The sequence below is a fragment of the Somniosus microcephalus genome, chromosome 7, assembly GCF_052327205.1.
Source record: "Somniosus microcephalus isolate GS21.2 chromosome 7, FLI_Smic_1.0, whole genome shotgun sequence".
NCBI lineage: Eukaryota > Metazoa > Chordata > Chondrichthyes > Squaliformes > Somniosidae > Somniosus > Somniosus microcephalus.
The window spans coordinates 235,956,094-235,978,991 of record NC_140993.1 but is presented as its reverse complement, the minus strand read 5'-3'; the positions used below and the strand labels follow the sequence as shown (position 1 = coordinate 235,978,991).

The following is a 22,898-nucleotide window of genomic DNA, read 5'->3' as shown; positions in this document are numbered from 1 at the left end:
CCTCCCCATCCAACATGCCCCCCAGCGCTGACCCTGTGGACGCTGGCAGTGGGTCAGCCATCACCGACCCTCTCCCCATCCCCCTCCAGAATGTCCATTAATTTGCGAACAAGGCGCTTGGCATTCATGAGCTTATCGTGGATGATTGCATTGACATCATGGCCCTGACGGAAACTTGGCTGAGGAGTGATGGCACCTTACCCTGAAATGAAGCCTCCCCGCCTGGCTATACCTTTCACTACTTACCCTGCTCAGACCGCTATGGTGGAGGTGTGGCTCTCTTCACCAAATCACACCTTAGTCTGTCCCCCTACTCCTCCAGCACTTTCTCCTCCTTTGAACATTTCACCTTATTCCACCCCTCTCACCTCTCATTTAAAATTCTTGTTCTCTACCGCCCACCCAAGTACCATAAGAAATTTATTACCGAGATATCTGCACAGCTCTCCTCCCTCAGCACCGAACGACTTCTCATCCTCGGTGATTTGAACCTCCATCTCAATTCATCATGCTCTCTCTCCTCTGAGTTCACTAGCCTCCTATAATCTCTCCCTCCATGTAAACTCCCCAATCCATTTCCCCGGCCACTCCCTCGACCTTGCCATCTCTCATGGCCTCGTTACTCCCATCATGTCAATTGCAGACAAGGCCATCTCTGACCACTTCCTCGTATCGCTCTCCACCCACATCACCCACCTCACCTCCAGCCCTACTTCCTTCCGTGTCCGCCCCTGGAAAAAACTCTCCCCCAACTGCACTTATGAAATCTCAACTGTCCAGCCTTTGGCCCTCCATTCACCATGACATTTCTGCAGCTACCGACCTGCTCAACCACACCCTCACCACCACTTTTGATGCACTAGACCCTATTAAAACAATTACTTTCTCTCACCCTGGCCGCTCCCCCTGGTACGGCCCTCGTCTTCACTCCCTTAAGTCCAAGGGATGCAGACTTGAATGGATATGGCGGACAACTGGTTTAGCCATTCACCGCCAGATCTGGCTGGACCACATAAAGCATTATCGGGTCCTGCTCTTGTCTGCCAAAATTGCTCACTATTCCAGAATGCAAAGATAAACCCCAGCTCCTATTCTCTACTGCTAACAGTCTTCTTAAACCCCTCTCCCCTGTCTCCTCCACCCTCACCTCCAACAAGTATGAGGAGCTCATGGACTTCTTTGTCTCTAAGATTGAGACCATCTGTTCAGGTGCCTCTGCCACTTCCCTTCCTTCTCCTAGCCCACCGGACCAAATTCCTCTAAGGTTCCCTCCTGCCCTAGCCCTGAACTCACATCTTCCTCCAGTTTCTCCCCGATCTCCCCTCATGACCTCTCTGTGCTCATCTTGTCCATGAGCCCCACTTCCTGCTCCCTCGACCCTATTCCCACCAAACTGCTGACCACCCAACTTCCTTTTCTGGCTCCCATGTTAGCTGACATCGTTAACGGTTCTCTCTCCTCTGGTACTGTCCCCCTCTCCCTCAAATCTGCCATCATCACCCCTCTCCTCAAAAAAACAACCCTTGAGCCCTCTGTCCTTGCAAACTACTGCCCTATCTCCAACCTCCCTTTCCTCTCCAAAGTCCTTGAACGTGTTGGCACCTCCCAAATCCATGCCCATCTTTCCCGCAATTCCATGTTTGAATCCCTCCAATCAGGTTTCTGCCCTTGCCACAGTACCGAAACAGCTCTCATCAAAGTCACAAATTACATCCTTTGTGACTGTGACAAAGGTAAACTATCCCTCCTTGTCCTTCTTGACTTGTCTGCAGCCTTTGACACGGTTGACCACTCCATCCTTCTCCAACGCCTCTCCACCGTCATCCAGCTGGGTGGGACTGCACTCACCTGATTCCATTCTTATCTATCTAATTGTAGCCAGAGAATCACCTGCAACGGCTTCTCTTCCCGCTCCCGCATCATTACCTCTGGTGTCCCCCAAGGATCTATCCTTGGCCCCCTCCTATTTCTCATCTACATGTTGCCCCTTGGCGACATCATCTGAAAGCACAGCGTCAGTTTCCGCATGTACACTGACGACGCCCAGCTCTACCTCACTACCACTTCTCTCTACAGTCCAAAGATGTGCGGGTTAGGTTGATTGTCCATGATAAAAATTGACCCTTAGTGTTAGGGGCGATTAAATACGTGGGGTTACGGGGATAGGGCTTGGGTGGGATGGCTGTCGGTGTAGGAACCGGGTGCTAAGGTTTGGATGATCAGCCATGATCTCATTGAATGGCGGAGCAGGCTCGAGGGGCCGAATGGCCTACTCCTGCTCCTATCTTCTATGTTTCTATGTTTCACTCGACCCCTCCACGGTCTCTAAATTGTCAGACTGCTTGTCCGACATCCAGTTCTGGATGAGCAGAAATTTTCTCCAATTAAATATTGGGAAGACCGAAGCCATTGTTTTCGGTCCCCACCACAAACTCTGTTCCCTAGCCACTGACTCCATCCCTCTCCCTAACATCTGTCTGAGGCTAAACCACACTGTTCGCAACCTTGGTTTCATATTTGACCCTGAAATGAGCTTCTGACCCCATATCCACAGCACAAGAACGCCTATTTCCACCTCCGTAACATCGCACGTCTCCGCCCTTGCCTCAGCTCATCCGCTGCTGAAACCCTCATTAATGCCTTTGTTAACTCTAGACTTGACTATTCCAACGCACTCCTGGCTGGCCTCCCACATTCTACCCTACGTAAACTTGAGGTGATCCAAAACTCGGCTGCCCATGTCCTAACTCGCACCAATTCTCGTTCACCCATCACCCCTGTGCTCAATGACCTACATTGGCTCCCGGTTAAGCAACACCTTGATTTCAAAATTCTCATCCTTGTTTTCAAATCCCTCCATGGCCTCGCCCCTCCCTACCTCTGTAATCTCCTTCAGCCCCACAACCCCCCCCCCCCGAGATATCTGTGCTCCTCTAATTCTGCCCTCTTGAGCATCCTTGATTATAATCACACAACCATTGGTGGCTGTGCCTTCTGTTGCCTAGGCCCTAAGCTCTGGAATTCCCTCCCTAAACGTATGAGGAAAGGTTGAGTAGGTTGGGACTCTACTCATTGGAGTTCAGAAGAATGAGAGGCGATCTTATCGAAACATATAAGATTGTGAGGGGGCTTGATCGGGTGGATGCGGTGAGGATGTTTCCACTGATGGGTGAGACTAGAACTAGGAGGCATAATCTTAGAATAAGGGGCTGCCCTTTCAAAACTGAGATGAGGAGAAACTTCTTCACTCAGAGGGTAGTAAATCTATGGAATTTGCTACCCCAGAGAGCTGTGGAAGCTGCAACATTAAATAAATTTAAAATGGAGATAGACATTTTCCTAGCAGATAAGGGAATTAGGGGTTACGGGGAGAGGGCAGGGAAGTGGACGTGAGTCTAGATTCAGATCAGCCATGATCCTATTGAATGGCGGAGCAGGCCCGAGGGGCCGTATGGCCTACTCCTGCTCCTATTTCTTATGTTCTTATGTTCTTAAAACTGACGTCTTTGACCAAGCTTTTGGTCACCTGCCCTAATTTCTCCTTATGTGGCTCGATGTCAAACTTTTTGTCTTTTAATACTCCTGTGAAGCGCCATAGGACGTTTTACATTAAAGGCGCTATATAAATACAAGTTTTTGTTGTTGTTGTTGGTACAACAGCCATCTCTTTGGTCTCAGGTCTATGGCTGAAGACTAAAATACAAGAGGTGTATGACTGGCCTGGTTATCCACTGCAAGATCTAGCATGACTACCTCCAGCTTTCTCTCTCTCTCTCCCCAAATCTAAACGTTTCTATTAATCCCCTTCACCACAACAAACTACCTCCTTCAACCTCCATTCCCCACTCTCCATCCCCAAATGCATTTCTAAAATCAAGGTCAACTGACTGGCTGCGTCTGCTTCCTCCCCACTTATTCTTACTCTGCCCCCAGTCCCCCATCTCTACACTGTGCAGCTTCTTCCCATCTCCAGTCCAGCCATCATTAATTTCCTCCATGCAGACCATTACTAATTCCCTCAACCTCCTTGCAACCAGCTCCTGACCATCCAACATTTCCTTCAAAAGCCCCATGCTCGTGACATTTTCACCCACAATCACCATCATCCTTTCTTTAAAAAGCCACCTTCATACCTTCTAACTTGCAAACTACCACTCCATCCCCAATTCACCCGTTTTTCAAGGTTCTTGAAGCCATTAATGCCAACTAATTACACAGGCAACTCTCCAGCCACTTGCTGTTTGAGTCCCTCCAATTTGACTCCCAGTTAGCCCAACACAGCAAACTAGACTGGTCAATGTCACCAACAACATTCTGTGTGAATGCAAATACAGCTTGATCTCCTTTCTTGAACTCTTCACTACCCTCCTGACTGCCCCTTTCTCCACCATTACCTCTATTCCACAGTCTTCATCCATGGTACACCCTCTCATCGTCTAGTCCTACACGTCCCACTGCTGCCATTTTATCTCTTCAAAGAATTTCTCCTCCTGTACCATCACCATCACCTCTGGTGTGCCAACAGCTCCTTCTTTGGTCCCCTCCTTGCACACAACAAGGACCCACAAACAGCCATGAGATAAATAACCAGATAATCTGTTTTTAATGGTGTTGGTTAAATGTTGGCCAAGACATTAGGAGAACTCCTCTTCTCATCTTCAAATAATCCCACGGGATCTTTTATGTCCACTTGAGCAGATATAATGTCTCATCCAAAGGATGGCATCTCAGATAGTCTGGCCAATATTTATCCCTCAATCAGTATAACAAAAACAGATTATCTGGTCATTATCACATTGCTGTTTGTGGGAGCTTGCTGTGTGCATCTTTGGCTGCCGTATTTCCTACAACAGTGACTACGCTTCATTGGCTGTAAAGCACTTTGAGACGTCCAGTGGTCGTGAAAGGCGCTATATAAATGCAAGTCTTTCTTTTTTTCTTTTATAGTACAGCACTTCCTCAGCATTGTCATAAAGTGTCAGCCTAGATTTTGTGCTCTAATCTCCGGAATGGGTTTGAACTGCCTTATGCCTCAAAGGCAAGAGTGCTACCATGGAGCCAAAGCTGACCCCATACCTTCTGTCTCAGTCTCCTCCCCTGCCAACCTAAAGTTCTCTATCTGAATGCACGTAGCATTCGTAACAAAATAGACGAGTTAATGGCACAAATAACTACATATGGGTATGATCTTGTGGCCATTACAGAAACATGGCTACAGGGTGACAATGCCTGGGAATTAAACATACCAGGTTATTTAACGATCAGGAAGGACAGGCAGGAAGGAAGGGGAGGTGGGGTGGCTATGTTAATAAAGGAAGGAATCACTGTAATACAGAGAAATGATATTGGGTCAAAAGATCAGGATAATGAAACAGTTTGGGTGGAGGTAAGGAATCATAAGGGGAAAAAAACACTAGTGGGCGTAGTCTATAGGCCTCCGAACAGTTGCAACTCTGTTGGACGGAGTATCAATCAGGAAATAGTTGAGGCTTGTAATAAGGGAACATCTATAATTATGGGGGATTTTAACTATCATATTAATTGGACAAATCAAATTGGGCAGGGCTGCCTTGAGGATGAGTTCATTGAGTGTATTAGGGATGGGTTTCTTGAGCAGTATGTAACTGAACCGACCAGGGGGCAAGCAACCTTAGATCTGGTCCTGTGTAACGAGACAGGATTAATTAAAAATGTCCTAGTAAAGGATCCCCTTGGAATGAGTGACCATAACATGGTTGAATTCCATATTCAATTAGAGGGTGAGAAGGTTGGATCTCAAACAAGCATGCTAAGCTTGAATAAAGGAGACTATGAAGGTATGAAAGCGGAATTGAGTAGAGTGGATTGGGAAAATAGATTAAAGGGTAAGACGATACATGATCAGTGGTGTACATTTAAGGAGTTATTTTACAACTTCCAAAAAATATATATTCCACTGAGAAGAAAAGGGTGTAAAAGAAAAGACAGCCATCCGTGGCTAAGTAAAGAAATTAAGGATAGTATTCGACTAAAAACAAGGGCATATAAGGTAGCCAAATCTAGTGGGAGGATAGAGGATTGGGAAAACTTTAAAAGACAGCAAAAAATAACAAAAAGATTAAGAAAGGGAAGATAGATTATGAAAGTAAATTAGCAAAAAATATAAAAACAGATCGTAAGAGTTTTTATAGTTATATAAAAAGAAAAAGGGTGGCTAAAGTAAATGTTGATCCCTTAGAGGATGAGACCGGGAAATTAATGGTGGGAAATATGGAGATGGCAAAAACACTGAATGAATATTTTGTATCAGTCTTTACAGTAGAGGACACTAAGAATATCCCAACACTGGACAAACAGGGGGATATAGGGGGGGGGGGGAGGAGCTAAACACGATCAAAATCACTAAGGAAGTGGTACTCGGTAAAATAATGGGACTCAAGGCGGATAAATCACCTGGACCTGATGGCTTACATCCTAGGGTCTTGAGGAAAGTGGCGGTAGGGATTGTGGATGCATTGGTAATAATTTTCCAAAACTCCCTGGACTCAGCAAAGGTCCCGGCAGACTGGAAAACTGCTAATGTAACACCCTTATTTAAAAAGGGCAGTAGACAGAAGGCTGGAAACTATAGACCGGTTAGCCTAACATCTGTGGTAGGTAACATTTTGGAGTCCATTATTAAAGAGACAGTAACAGGACATTTGGATAATCATAATTTAATAGGACAAAGTCAGCATGGTTTTATGAAGCGGAAGTCATGTTTGACAAATTTGCTGGAGTTCTTTGAGGAAGTAACATATAGGGTGGATAAAGGGGAACCAGTGGACGTAGTGTATTTAGACTTCCAAAAGGCATTTGACAAGGTGCCACACAAAAGATTATTGCTTAAGATAAAAAATCACGGGATTGAGGGTAATATTCTGGCATGGATCGAGGATTGGCTATCTAACAGAAGGCAGAGAGTTGGGATAAATGGTTCATTCTCAGACTGGCAATCAGTAACTAGTGGTGTTCCGCAGGGGTCAGTGCTGGGTCCCCAATTCTTTACAATCTATATTAACGATTTGGAGGAGGGGACCGAGTGTAACATATCAAAGTTTGCAGATGATACTAAGATGGGAGGGAAAGTAGTGAGTGAGGAGGACATAAAAAACCTGCAAGGGGACATAGACAGGCTAAGTAAGTGGGCAGAGATTTGGCAGATGGAATACAATACTGGAAAGTGTGAGGTTATGCACTTTGGCAGGAAAAATCGTAGAGCAAGTTATTATCTTAATGGCAGGAAACTGGAAAGTACTGAAGTACAAAGGGATCTGGGGGTCCTGGTGCACGAAACTCAAAAGGTTAGTATGCAGGTGCAGCAAGTGATTAAGAAGGCCAATGGAATGTTGGCTTTCATTGCTAGGGGGATAGAATATAAAAATAGGGAGGTATTGCTTCAGTTGTACAAGGTATTGGTGAGACCGCACCTGGAATACTGCATACAGTTTTGGTGTCCATACTTAAGAAAAGACATACTTGCTCTCGAGTCAGTACAAAGAAGGTTCACTCGGTTAATCCCGGGGATGAGGGGATGGACATATGAGGAGAGGTTGAGTAGATTGGGACTCTACTCATTGGAGTTCAGAAGAATGAGAGGCGATCTTATTGAAACATATAAGATTGTGAAGGGGTTGGATCGGGTGGATGCGGGGAGGATGTTCCCGATGATGGGTGAAACTAGAACTAGGGGGCATAGTCTTAGAATAAGGGGCTGCTCTTTCAAAACTGAGATGAGGAGGAACTACTTCACTCAGAGGGTGGTAGGTCCATGGAATATGCTGCCCCAAAAAGCTGTAGAAGCTACATCATTACATAAATTTAAAACAGAAATAGACAGTTTCCTAGAAGTAAAGGGAATTAAAGGTTACGGGGAGCGGGCAGGAATTTGGACATGAGTCTAGGTTCGTATCGGACATGGCCCTGTGGGTAGCGGAGCGGGCCCAGGGGCCGTGTAGCCTGATCCTGCTCCTATTTCGTGTGTCTAATTCTGTTAGATTCAGGAGATGGTTCTGTGATAGTAGATTGGCAGTTAGGATCAGATCAGCCATGATCTTATTGAATGGCGGAGCAGGCTCGAGGGGCCGATTGGCCTACTCCTGCTCCTATTTCTTATGTTCCTTTACTTCATGCTTGGTGTCCACCTTTCCCACATTCTTTTACATGAGGAGTTGTTCTTGTAGCAATGAAACACATCCAAATGAGACAGGCAAGCTCAATACAGGCTACTAAGGAGATGAATTTGTCATAATCTGGCTGGCGATGGCGTGCACTCAAGTTCCCACTATCTGTGCACTGTTGGGCTCCTCAGATTATCTGCTACTGTAACTTCAACTACTGCAACCTTATTACTGTAAATTAAAAAGGCTTCAATAAGTCTTATATGCATCACACACAGTACAAGTATGTCTCAATATTGTTAAAGTTTGTGGTTCAAAGTTTTTTGGTGTGTGGTAAATTTTGAGCCCAAGGCAAGACTGCAGTTCTGGGAAATTGAATACTTTTTCACACCTGGTATTGAACATCAATATATCATGATGTGTATCAAATATAGGGAGTTTGCTACAGTGTAAAGCTCTCTCTGCCCTGTTACAACAATGTTACATATCCTTAAACTCAGAGGATCACTTTCCACTGCACTAATGCTAAGTGCAATATTTACATTTCCTGCACCAGCATCCTGTGCCCATTAGTGAAACTGTTCCTAAGTAGGGAATAATGGGCATTTGTAAACATTATAAAAAATGCATGACGGTACAAAGGTAAATAGACAAGTAGTGCATAAACTACAATGTAGTGGTTATCAATTGTTTCAATAGTATTAATACACTATCACAATTCCGCAATCTAAGAAGCCTAAACTCAGGCATCATTAACAAAACTACAATACAATAGCAAAATACTGCGGATGCTGGAAATCCGAAATAATAACAGAAAACGCTGGAAAAACTCAGCATCCGTGGAGAGAGAAACAGAGTTAACGTTTCAGGTCGAAGACCCTTCATCAGAACTGGAAAAAAGCAGGAAAAGGAATAGATTTTAAAGCAAGTTTAGGGGCTGGGGAAAGGGGGAGGGGATGAAAGAACAAAAGGGAAGGTCAGTGATAGGATAGAAAGCAGGAGAGATTAAGAGACATTGAGAGACATTAAGAGATATTCAAGGCAAGAGGAGGTGGTAATGGGCCAGATTAAGGAATAAAGGATGGCTCTAGATGGAGTGTGAATTGCGCTGGCAGAATAAAGAACAGTTGCCAGTGGGAGGGGAAAAAAAAAATATATATATATATGTGATAGGGGCCGAGGTTATGATCTGAAATTGTTGAACTCTATGTTGAGTCCAGAGAGCTGTAGAGTGCCTGATCGAAGAATGAGGTCCTGTTCCTCGAGCTTACGCTGAGCTTCCGTGGAACAATGCAAGAGCCCGAGGACGGTGAGGTCCGAGTGGGAATGAGGCGGTGAATTAAAGTGACAGGCCACCAGGAGCTTGGGGACCCCTTATGGACTGAACGGAGGTGTTCCGCAAAGCGGTCACCCAATCTGCATTTGGTCTCCCCAATGTAGAGGAGACCACATTGTGAGCAGCGAATACAGTATATTAAATTGCAGAAAGTACAAGTAAATCGCTGTTTCACCTGGAAGGGGTGTTTGGGGCCCTGGACAGTGGGAAGGGGGGAGGTATAAGGGCATGTGTTGCATCTCTTGCGCTTGCACGGGAAGGTGCCGGGCAAAGGGGAAGGGGTGCTGGGGGTGGTAGAGGAGTGGACTAGGGTGTCGCGGAGGGAGCGATCCCTACGGAATGCTGAAAGGGGAGGTGAGGGGAAGATGCGTTTGGTGGTGGGGTCACGCTGGAGGTGGCGGAAATGGCGGAGGATGATCCGTTGAATGTGGAGGCTGGTGGGGTGAAAGGTGAGGACAAGGGGAACCCTATCGTGGTTCCGGGAGGGAGGGGCTATCTGCGTAAGGGGAAAGATTCTAATAATAAAGACAGGTCCAGCCTGGATCACCATATGTGCTCCATATAGTTTGCAAAATAAGCAGAACATTAAGGCACCATTAAATAGTTGTACGCCGTGTTGCTCAAGGATACGTCTCTTTGTTCTCTTCTTGTACATTATTCTGTAACCGCATTCTCGGCATCGGATAGGATCTCTGGCTTTAATTTCATTTTCAGTATGACATTCTGTAATAAATAAATAAATAATGGCTCAGTAATCAAATTCACACACAGTTAAATTGATGCCAGAATCATTTTATTTAAGACAAATGCACATGTCTGTTAAATGTTGCTTGAGTACTTACTTTTTGAAAAAAGTTACGTCAGCTGGAGGAATCGATTGGACATTTGGCAATTAGACCTTAATTCATTCCAGTTTATATTGGCAAATCTATTCACTTGTATTGGTGCCATTCAGAACTCAGGTATTAAGTAAGACTACTCGACACAACAAGCATGCAAAGGCCTCTAAAGCTCAAGAATGAAGCTTTCTTAGAAATTGCCATCAGGATCATGTAACAAATGCAGCTTCTTAAAATGAAAGTTCTGATTGTAAACAACTCATCAAACAAAACATCAAACTGGCTTCCATTACAAACCAAGTGAAAATGTAACATAATTTATTGACCTTACAAAATGGACACTATTATTGAAGCTGTCACATTAATGGTGAGCGCTTACAAGGCCTCAGGAGCAGATGGAATCCCCACCGAGGCACTAAAGCACAGCGGAGAAGCACTACTGGCTTGAATTCATGAACTCATTTCTCTTATCTGGAAGGAGGAGAGCATGCCAGGGGATCTCAGAGACGCCGTAATTGTGACCATCTTCAAGAAAGGTGACAGATCCGATTGCGGTAATTACAGAGGAGTTTCCCTGCTCTCTGCCACAGGGAAAGTCATCGCAAGAATCCTCCTCAATCGCCTTCTCCCAGTGGCCGAAGAGCTCCTCCCAGAGTCGCAATGCGGATTCCGCCCACTAAGGGGCACAATGGACATGGTCTTCACTGCACGTCAATTACAAGAGAAATGCAGGGAACAGCACCAACTGCTGTACATGGCCTTCTTTGATCTCACAAAGGCCTTCGACACTGTCAACCGTGAGGGATTATGGAGTGTCCTCCTCAAATTCGGCTGCCCTCAATAGTTTGTCACCATCCTCCGCCTGCTTCACAATGACATGCAAGCCGTGATCCTGACCAACGGTTCCACCACAGACCCAATTCACGTACGAACCGGGGTCATGCAAGGCTGTGTCATCGCACCAACGCTCTTCTCGATCTTCCTTGCTGCAATGCTCCATCTCACCCTCAGTAAGCTCCCCACTGGAGTGGAGATAATTTACAGAACAAACGGGAAACTGTTCAACCTCCGTTGCCTCCAGTCCAGATCCAAGGTCGTCCCATCCTCTGTCGTCGAATTACAGTATGCAGATGATGCTTGTGTCTGTGCTCACTCGGCGGTCGAACTCCAAACCATCGTCAACACCTTCACTGAAGAGTACAAGAGCATGGGCCTTACACTAAACATCCATAAGACAAAGGTCCTCTACCAACCTGCCCCCGCCACACAGTACCGCCCCCCGATTATCAAAATCCACGACAAGGCCTTGGACAACGTGGACCACTTTCCATACCTCGGGAGCCTACTGTCAACAAGGGCAGACGTCGATGACGAAGTCCAACACCGCCTTCAGTGTGCCAGTGCAGCCTTCAGTCGCCTGAGGAAGAGAGTGTTTGAAGACCAGGACCTCAAATCTGGCACTAAGCTCATGGTCTACAGAGCAGCAGTGATACCCGCCCTGCTGTATGCCTCAGAGACATGGACCATGTACAGCAGGCACCTCAAAGCACTGGAGAGGTACCACCAACGCTGCCTCCGCAAGATCCTGCAAACCCATTGGCAGGATAGGCGCAGCAACGTCAGTGTTCTCGCTCAGGCCAACATCCCCAGCATCGAAGCTTTGACCACGCTCGATCAGCTCCGATGGACTGGTCACATTGTCTGCATGCCCGATACGAGACTCCCAAAACAAGCGCTCTACTTGGAGCTCCGGCACGGCAAGAGAGCCCCAGGCGGGCAGAGGAAATGCTTCAAGGACACCCTCAAAGCCTCCTTGAAGAAGTGTAACATCCCCACCGACACCTGGGAATCCCTGGCCCAAGACCGCACAAAGTGGAGGAGAAGCATCCAGGAAGGCGCCAAACTCCTCGAGTCTCTTCGCCGGGAGCAAGCGGAAGCCAAGTGCAGGCAGCGCAAGGAGCGCATGTCAGCCCAAGCACCCCACCCACCCGCCCCTTCAACCACCGTCTGCCCCACCTGTGACAGAGACTGTAGGTCCCGCATTGGACTCATCAGTCACCTGCGAACTCATTTTTAATGTGGAAGCGTCATCCTTGGTTCCGAGGGACTGCCTAAGAAGGGGATTAAGTAAGACTACTTGACACAACAAGCATGCAAAGGCCTCTAAAGCTCAAGAATGAAGCTTTCTTAGAAATTGCCATCAGGATCATGTAACAAATGCAGCTTCTTAAAAGGAAAGTTCTGATTGTAAACAACTCATCAAACAAAACATCAAACTGGCTACCATTACAAACCAAGTGAAAATGTAACATAATTTATTGACTTTACAAAATGGACACTATTTTTGAAGCTGTCACATTAATAGTGAGCACTTATAATATAGATCATCATGTGCAGCATCTACACCAACATACTGTTCAAAAATGTCTATTATAATTTATAAAAGTGCAGCCACAAACATCTGAACTAATGAAACACTGACACATTACATACAGCTTTGATTTATTACAGCGATAGGATCAATATTTTTTTTCTTGCACATAACAGCCAGGACGCAAGTTTTATGTGCAGGATAACTAGCTTCAGGTTTCCATAATAATTGGATATATTCTGGGTGTTGTGGTTGGAATCGATGGCTCAGATTTCATTAAATTTCCTCTGAAGAAACACCCAAATAAATTCTACAAAATCTAACAAATTCTTCTAACTATTTTCAATATAGGGCGTCTTTTTTCCTAATAATGTCATAAAATCAAATGTTTGGAAAACAAGTATTCAGCGTGTTAGCTGTCCAATGGTATGCTGAAAAAGTTCTATGTTCTAGAAGTAGTTCTTAATATCCTAGGCATTGAGTGCTTATTATTGCAGGATGGATTCCACAGCACTGGAAACATTCCACAGTTCCTACCACCAGACCTTCCCTGATGGATGGGCAAGGTCTGTGCAGGACAGCGATCAGGAAATAGCTATGCTGGCTTGTTTAGGCAAGTTCCAGTACTTCCAACTGCAGCAGTACCATTGCATTTCCTTTACAGCTCTGCCACTAAAATCAGGGCTATCATCAGCAACAGTGCTATAAAGTAATTCAACATCAATTTATACTGCAGCGTATTTCCACTGATACTGAAGGCAACAAGGCAGAAGAATGAGAGGGGATCTCATTGAAACATATAAAATTCTGACAGGGCTAGACGGACTGGATGCAGGGAGGATGTTTTCCCTGGCTGGGGGGGTCTAGAACAAGGGGTCACAGTCTCAGAATATGGGGTAGGACATTTAGGACTGAGATGAGGAGAAATTTCTTCACTCAGAGGGTGGTGAACTTGTGGAATTCTCTACCACAGAAGCATGTGGAGGTCAAGTCACTGAATATATTTAAGAAGGAGATAGATAGATTTCTAGACACAAAAGCCATCAAGGGGTATGGGGAGAGAGCGGGAATATGGTATTGAGTTAGAGGATCAGCCATGATCATATTGAATGGTGGAGCAGGCTCGAAGGGCCGAATGGCCTACTCCTGCTCCATTTTTCTATGTTTCTAATAAGCTTTTTCTTCTCCACCCAATGTTAATAATTTCGGGAACTACCATGATAAAATTAAATATTCATCCGTTACTTGTGCAAACTTTGGCGAGGGTTGTACCCTAACGTTTCCTGTTCCTGCCTTTATAGCAGGCATATCAACTATAACAATCTGTTCCCCAGTTGCTGTCTATGCTGTTCTTAAGCCAGTTACTAAAAGGTGCTCAAACCAACCTGGGGGTTTTCCCTCCCACCCCCCTTTCCTCTTTTTTTTACATGGCAGCTGTCTCTCATTCTGCCAGTATATTTCACACCTAATCTGAGCCGTCTTTTGTCTCTTTACTAGTCCTATCACCATCTCGTCTCGTTTTGAATACCTCTTAATGTCTATTCACTGCTTTTGTTCCCTCCCCAGCCCTGCCTTTCGATCTATTTCATTTCCTTTCCAGTTTTGAAAAAGGGTTTGACCCGAAACGTCGACTCTAATTTCTCTCCACGGATGTTGCCTGGCCTGCTGAGTTTTTCCAGCATTTTCTGTTGTTATTTCTGACAACAACTCACCTTCTCTCACCTGCACCCCCCCCCGCCACCCATACTCCCCTTCCAAAAGTGAAACAGCATTCCCTGCTCAGTATCTGCCCACAGTTGTTGGATGAGACTGGCAATTTAGAGATGTAAGCCTGTGTCCTGCCACTCCAGAGTAGTGCCCTCTTTATTTTTATTTTAACATGATAGATTCAGAGGACAGCTGTGTTAGGTGAGGGGAAAACTAGTGAGCAAGAATGCAAACTTGCAAGTGGGACATAAACCCAAACAAAACAATCTGCCAGTTTTTACTGGCAGAACTTTACATGTCTCCAAACATGCCTGGCGATGAGATGTATCCTTGAGAGGAACCTCAACAATGGTGCTGAATAATATAGTACAAAGAGTTGAGTCACACACCAGCATTTTCTGCAGTGTGCCCGTTGCTGCACTAATTACTTGGAAACAAAAGCAACTTGTATGTCTTGGAGAAATGCTTTTGTAATCTGATAATATATGAAGAAAAAACAAAGCTGAGTCAGTACTAGGGATTAAATATTGGAAGAGAGCTCCATATAACAAATAGACATTGTTTTAAAGCTGGAGCATTTCATATGATATTCAAGGTGAGTCTTCGCTTCAACCTTAAACCATTTAAAGCTTCTAGATTTTGCAAGAGCTCTCGTGGTGCATAAAGTAAATAAACAAAACACCAGATTCATCTGACCATAAAATTGACTAAAGTTCCAAGAAGTAACAGACTAATATAATTTTGTTATTCAAAATTAAATATGTCAATTGTGGTCCCAGTTGTTGAAATTATTACCTCCACAAATATAGACCATGGGTTGTTGTTTTGGAGGCTGCAAGTCCTTTTGGATATCCATTTCTATCAGATGTTCGGTTTAAACTGAAAGACAACCAAACAAATGTAAATAATCATAGTGCACTGAAGTTTTTGCTAAGTTAGTTTAAGTGAGTTTCTCCTCAGGTTTTCTAAATATCCGAGCATTGTTCATTATTTCCTATAGAATTAACCAGTTGTAAAAATGTCAGATTTGAAGTTTGTCAGCTAACTCATTAAATACAAAAACACAAACTCTGATTGGTAAACCTAACATCCAATTTTATTTCCCATCACAGTGACACAACACAAGTTTAAATGTGTTATTATCTACGAGCAAACTTTGATATTACAGCTGGCATTTTAGCTAGCCATTGATGGCTACAGATGTCAGCAGATATCCAAGACACAAGTGAACTTATTTAAAAAGAAAACATATCCTGCTGGTGGCCACACTACATTGATGTGTAACAGTTGAAAGGCATGCAATATATGCAGATAATGTGCTTTAGTGGGAATATGACCACAATAACACTAATCTGGAAATGTCTGGGTGGCAGATCAGCAGAAGCAACAATTTGTGTATTTTAGACTTATCTGAAGCATTCTTTCAGTCCTCTTATTTTGAGGGGGGAAATAATTACGTGACAAAAATCATCTAGCAATAACCAGGTCTTACTGCTCCCACCAGCTGGAAATTCCGTTTCACTATAGCAAGGTGTACTTTCATTTGTTGTAATAAATGGGCACTTTTTGGAGCCGATAAGTACAATGAATCAGCAGCCCAATCTCAAATCAAGTACAGTATGAGAGATTCAGTGTGCTGACATATAGTACTTTAATAGAGGCACTGATTTCCATTAATTTGTGAGGTACAATGTTGTTTCTTGTCAGATTAGCAATAGATGATTATAGTGTTCAGACAGTCACAGCGATTAGATAGTCATTTCATTAACTTCAATTGACTGTATTGTTTATCAGACAACTTACATTTCTATAGCAGTCTTCACATACAGAAAGCCCTCTCAGAAAACTAGCAGATGCTGAGCAGGAAGAAAAAAGGAAAAAGGAAAAAAAAAGCCCAGTCCAAGAGAAAGGTTATCAGAGGTCTTTGATAGCAGGGAGAGTGACAGGTAAGTGGAGGGATTTAGGAGGGAGTGCCAGTGGACAGGAGTGTATTGGCTAAAAGACATCCAGTAATGACAGAATGGTTGCAGTGGAGAAACATAAACATAGAAGTAGGCCATTCGGCCCTTCGAGCCTGCTCCGCCATTCAACGAGATCATGGCTGATCATCCAAACCCTAGCACCCAGTCCCTACACCGACAGCCATCCCACCCAAGCCCTATCCCCGTAACCCCGTAACCCCATGTATTTAATTCCCCCTAACACTAAGGGCCAATTTTTTTTATCATGGCCCATCAACCTAACCCGCAAACACGGGGAGAATGTGCAAACTCCACACAGACAGTCACCCGGGGCCGGATTTGAACCCGGGTCCCTGGCGCTGTGAGGCAACAGTGCTAACCACTATGCCACCGTGAAGGAGCAGAGGATGGTCTGCAGGGATATATGGCTGGAGATCGCTGAGGTAACCTGGGCCAAAGCAGGAACGTAAAAGTGAGGATGAGGATCTGGAAGTCAATTCAATACAGCTCATGAAACCAGTGGAGTTTAGCAATGACAGGAATGCTGGGAGAGTGGGATTTTCTGTGGGTAAGCACATTGGCCACCCTATTCTGAATGAGTTGTAATCTGTTGAAAGTGAAGACAGAGAAGCCAACATGAGAGGTATTAAAGACATCGAGGTTTGTGGTGGTAAAGGTGTGGATAGAGCTTCCACATTAATAGGGGAAGAAATAGGAGTGCAGTCCACACTTCCAGACTTAGCCTGTAGGGACTATCAAGATTAGGGTTGCAAAATTCTGGGAATTTTTAAAAGAGGAAACTTTCCATGGGAATTTTGGGAATTTATGGGAATTTTGAGTTTTTTTGCACACTGATGGTTTTTGTCTCTGACCCTTATATTATCTTTGTCGTCAAAATAGACATACTGTTCCATACAAATAAAAACAGGCTTTCAAAACTTTATTTAGGTTATAATTTTGAACTTTATTGAACCCCCACAAAAAAGACCCATCTAAAATAAAATAAAAAGAGCGTCAGCTTATTTAGCTTGTAATTTGTCCTTATTTTGTCCCTTTGAGTCTTCTACTCATGAGTCTTCTGAGTCTTCTACTCCTCATTGCTCCTCCTGATTCTCTGACTCTGACGTGTCCATTTCCTCCTCTATGTCAGTGTCTAGCTGTGTGGTGGACACTTCTGTATCTGGCTCAATAAGTTGTAGGTTCGCCCGGATAGCCACCAGTTTCTCCACTCTCTTGTTAGTCAGCCTGTTGCGCACCTTTGTATGCATATTCCCAAAAAGTGACCAGTTTCGTTCAGAGGCCGCTGATGAAGGTGGGATTTGGAGTGTCACCGATGCAATAGGTGACAGGGCCTCAGATGCACAAAGTCCCTTCCACCAGGTATGTGCACTGATATGCTTGCATGATTCCCATATCCCATCCCCATTCCAAAGACCTTGCTTGGTAGAGAACTTTGCCAGACTTCCCAGAACTTTGCCCACATCCAGATTGAGATGGTGTGAGAGGGTAGAAATCACACTGTAAGCGCTGTTCTGTTCTCCAGAAAGTATTGGTCTCCCAATATGCTTTGGGTCCAGCATGTATGCTGCAGCATGAATCGGCTTGACACAAAATTCTTGACGCGTCTGTATGAATTGAACAATTGCCTTCTCCTCTGCTTTGAGCAGCAGGGATGTGGGTAGGGCAATGCTGATTTGTTCTTTTAAATCAGTAAAAAGCCTGAGAACATCTGACAAGACAGCGTCATCTCCTTCAATCTGAGCAATTGCAGATGCTACTGGTGAGAGTAGTTTAAGGCTGCTAACCACTCTCTCCCAAAACACATCATCCAGCAGTATTTTCTTGATGGTGGTTTCCATATCCCCAGACTGGGATATTGCCATTTCTTGCAGCGACTCCTTACCCTCCAGAAGGCTGTTGTACATTATGACAACACCACCCCATCTAGTGTTGTTGGGCAGCTTCAGTGTGGTGTTCTTGTTCTTTGTCATTTGCTTGGAGTTGTAGGTTGCTGCAACTACCTGTTTTCCCCTGACATACTTAACAACTTGCTTGGCTCTCTTGTACAATGCTTCCATGGTTCTCAAACCCATGATGTCCTTGAGGAGCAGGTTAAGCCCATGAGCTGCGCACCCAATAGACGTAATATGAGTGAAGTTGTTGCATTTGGATAAATGCTGCTGCATCTTTGTGGCATTCTTTACATATGGCTTTCTACAGTGTTTGCACATGTACACAGTCTTTCCATCTTTAATGCCTGGGATAAAATGCTTCCACACATCCGACGGTAAACGTGGCATTGTTCTATGCAGAGAAATAAAGGGCATTCATCTCTGTGTCGAACTGCGGTCGATCAGCACGATTGCAACAGGGTGAGTACATTTTTGCTGATGCTCCATGTGATGGAAGCATGACCTGTACACACACGACGCTACATCACCAATAGTGTATTATTTTGTATATTTTAAATTGAAGGACAACAGAGTTCAACAAGTAACTGGTATAAAGTCTGATTTACTTACTGCATCATCACAACATCAGCAGAAAACAAAATGACTTCCCTCAGGACCCCTAACCTGGATCTTAAAAAAACTATAGCAGTCTTACAGATGCCTGCAGGCCAATCACAATTCGATATGCAAATATTACAAATAGAGGGAGCTAATCGCTCATCCACTCATCCAACCAATCAGGACACATTTGTTCACAGTCACACACAAAACTTGTAATTATTAAAACAAGCCAAGTAAGAAGATAAACATATATTGATTAAGAAATTCCTTAATAATTAAGATTCCATCTCTGTTAGTAATTTTAAGAGAGGACCTGTGGAAAAAAAAGAAATACAAAAAAAACAATATTATGCTAGCATGTGCTTTTTTGGGCAAAATTCCCAAGCTAAACTTCCCGTGGAAAATTTCCGGAAATTTCCCGGAAACTTTCCACCCCTTTGCAACCCTAATCAAGATTAATGGAATCAATGCCAGAGGCACACAAGTGCTGGTGGGAGCTGAAGAGAATGGCTTCAGATAAGATGATACGAGAGGAAATTTCAGGTTGTCCAGGCCTTAACGTTACACAGGTAATGGAAGCGTGTAACAAGAAACTTAGGATTGATGAAGGAGAGAAATAAAACTGGGTATCTTCACAAGCTGACACCATGCCTAATGACATTTGAAGGTTAGAGATATCTCATGCACTTAATGCCTTTCTATCCTGTGCTCCAGAGTTTTCAGACAAGTGTTTTTGATCCCGTCAGTCACATCCCAGAGTTGCAACTTAATTTACTGGGCTACCCAGTCCCCCAGCTGCATCAATTTCATACTTTAAATGTTGCACTTCGGACAAATAATAGCTCCAGGACTCCTCTTACACAGCAACTTAGCCAAGAACCCAGGGATTCTCTCAGTTGACTTCAGTGTGTTAGAAAAACAAAAATAATAAAATAGCATTTTGGGGTACCTTAACTTACAGGGCATCCAGTCTGTGCTAAACAAACAATCATAAAAAACCTCCACAGTGTCCAATGCTTTAAAAGATTGAGTGTCTAGTGAGATTTTAATGAAGCATTGCTACTAAGAATTTTTCATGTGCTGGTTCAAAATTCCTAAATGAAAGAAAGACTTGTATTTATATAGCGCCTTTCATGACCACCGGACGTCTCAAAGTGCTTTACAGCCAATGAAGTACTTTTGGAGTGTAGTCACTGTTGTAATGTGGGAAATGCAGCAGCCAATTTGCGCACAGCAAGCTCCCACAAACAGCAATGCGATAATGACCAGATAATCTGTTGGTCGAGGGATAAATATTGGCCAGGACACCGGGGGTAACTCCCCTGCTTTTCTTCAAAATAGCACCTTGGGATCTTTTACGCCCACCTGAGAGAGCAAGCGGGGCCTCGGTTTAACATCTCATCCGAAAGACGGCACCTCCGACAGTGCGGCACCTCCGACAGTGCAGCACTGGAGTGTCAGCCTAGCTTTAGGTGTTCAAGTCCCTGGAGTGGGACTTGAACCTACAACTTTCTGACTCAGAGGCAAGTGTGCTACCCACTGAGCCACAGCTGACAGATGAAAACAGATAATAATTCCAAGCCACTAAAAAGCACATCTACCCAATTAAAAAAACCATTTTGAACTGTATCTGCGTCATTTGACAAGAAACTGATATAAAAGACTTGCATTTCTATAGCGCCTTTCACGACCTCAGGAAGTCCCAAAGTGCTCTCCAGCTATAGCCAGTCCTGCAGCAAGAACGCACTTAACTTAAAGTAAACCGACATTAAAGAGTTAAGCAGCTGTACTGTAAAGGCAGTTTTGTAAATTGACCAATCATAAGAATTTGACCAAGCTTCGTATTGCAGCATGCCTCGAGGAGCCAACGGGACTTTTAAATTAACTTTTAAAAAGCTGTGAGCCGAACGGAATGCAGGAGGAAATTATTCATACAGAGACACAGACACGATTGATTGACTTTATGAATATGCTAACCAAGGAAGTAGCTGGAGTAATCAGATCACACAATGACATGTGTTTGTTTAAATTTAACTGACTGTCCCGTCCATTGAACTCCTGTGGTCAGGCTGTTAATAAGACTTACAAATCAACACAACAGGTAACGACCATGGCTCTACCGAGTCTGGGTCGGTTCCCTCATCCTTTGGAGATGTTAATATCAAAATCATTCGCCAACCTTTCAGCATGCTGATAAGCCCGGAAATTTTCCCCATCAAAACACCTTTGTGTGATAATGGTTGAACATCGAACAGAATGAGGATATTTCCTTGTGTGATGGACCATTCAAATTAAGCACTCTAGATTTGCAGAAACAGACAAGATTAAGATGGTACAATCAAAGGGGGGGGGGGTTGCGTCAATCAATTGTCCTGGGTATAATCTAAAAAGGGTTTAACATCTCATCTGAAAGACGGCACCGCAGACAGTGCAGCTTTTCCACAGCACTGCACTGGAGTGTCAGCCTAGATTTTTGTGCTCAGGTCTATGGAGTGGGACTTGAACCCACAACCTTCTTGACTCAGAGGCAAGGGTGCTACCAACTGAGCCACTGGCTGACACAAAGTAAATATACTTGGATAAGGAATTGGCTTAAGGATAAAAGAAAAGTGAGTTGTGGTAAATAGCTGTTTTTCAGACTGGAGGATGGTAGACAGTGGTGTTCCCCAAGGGTCAGTGCTGGGGCCACTGCCTTTTTGATATATATAAATGACCTGGATATTGGAATACAAAGTAGAATTTCTAAATCTGCCGATAACACCAAACTTGGGGGTGTGGCGAACAGTGAAGATGATACTAATCAACTGCAACAGGACACAGAAAGGTTAGCAGAATGGGCAGACAAGTGGCTGATGGAATTTAATACAGAGAAGTGTGTTTGGCAGAAGGAACAGGGAGAGGCAATATACACTTAATGGCACAGTTTTAAGAGTGTGCAGGGACAGAGGGACCTGGGAGTTAATGTGCATAGGTCCCTGAAGGTGGCAGGACATATTGAGAGAGTGGTTAGCAAAGCATATGGGATCTTGGGCTTCATAAATAGAGATATTGAGTACAAAAGTAGAGAAGTTATGCTGAACCTTTATAAAGCGCTGGGTAGGCCACAACTGGAGTATTGCATCCAGTTCTGGTCACCACACTTTAGGAAGGATGTGAAGGCCCTTGAGAGGGTGCAGAGGAGATTTACCAGAATGGTTCAGTGGATGGGGGATCTTCGCTACAAGGACAGGTTGGAGAAGCTGGATTTGTTTTCATTAGCGCAAAGGAGGTTGAGGGGTGATTTGATAGAGGTGTACAAGATTATGATGGGTTTGGATAGGCTAGACGGTGAAAGGCTGTTCCCACTAGTTGATGGTACAAGGACTAGGGGACACAGATTTAAGGTTTTGGGCAAGAGATACGGGGGGGGGGGGGGGTGCGAGGAAAAACTTTTTTACGCAACGAGTGGTGAGGACCTGGAATTCGCTGCCGACGGAAGTGGTGGAAGCAGAGACACTCAATGCTTTCAAGGGGAGACTGGATAGGCACTTGAGGGAAATAAACTTGCAGGGCTATGGGGATAGAGCAGGGGAATGGAACTGACTGGATTGCTCTACAGAGAGCCGGCATGGACTTGATGGGCCGAATGGCCTTATGTGCCGTTATAACTCTATGACTTCACTGAACTGCAGGTGACAAAAGTTCCCCTCCACCACCAGCTGAAGAACTCTTTAATCCCAGCCTCATTACATCGCATGCGACCAAAACACACACAGAGCACACAACGCCACCAGTGCCCAGGCCTGTGGCCTAACCACCAGCAGCCGGGCCCTAACCCGAGGCGAGTGCCAGGAGCTGCTCACTGCCTGCTGTCTGTTGGTCGTTATTTCGGTGCCAGTCCGCGAGCCTCCAGCGGCAACCGCCGAGCGACCTATCTCGACGAGCCTCCTCTGACAAGCGACCTGAGGATCGCTCGGCAATCTTCGGGGAGGGTGGAGAGTAAGGCGCTTGCTGATTGGCTGCGCTGAGTGACAAATAAGGGGTTTGGATACGA

General features: G+C 44.6%; 1 long non-coding RNA gene across 6 annotated transcripts in view; it reads right to left on the bottom strand.

Annotated features, from left to right (window-relative positions):
* LOC147115155 (uncharacterized) overlaps positions 1-22,898 on the bottom strand; it is an 82,248-nt gene that overhangs the window by 4,304 nt on the left and 55,046 nt on the right. For 2 of the 6 annotated variants that reach the window (XR_015079065.1, XR_015079064.1), the window contains exons 2-3: positions 15,187-15,270; positions 10,105-10,197 (exon numbers count right to left, since the gene is read on the bottom strand). This is a non-coding gene — a long non-coding RNA (uncharacterized LOC147115155). Of the gene's footprint in view, positions 1-10,104; positions 10,198-15,186; positions 15,271-20,533; positions 20,617-22,680; positions 22,851-22,898 lie in introns of those variants that run through there. The other 4 variants (XR_015079062.1, XR_015079060.1, XR_015079063.1 and 1 more) reach the window with 4 other exon arrangements.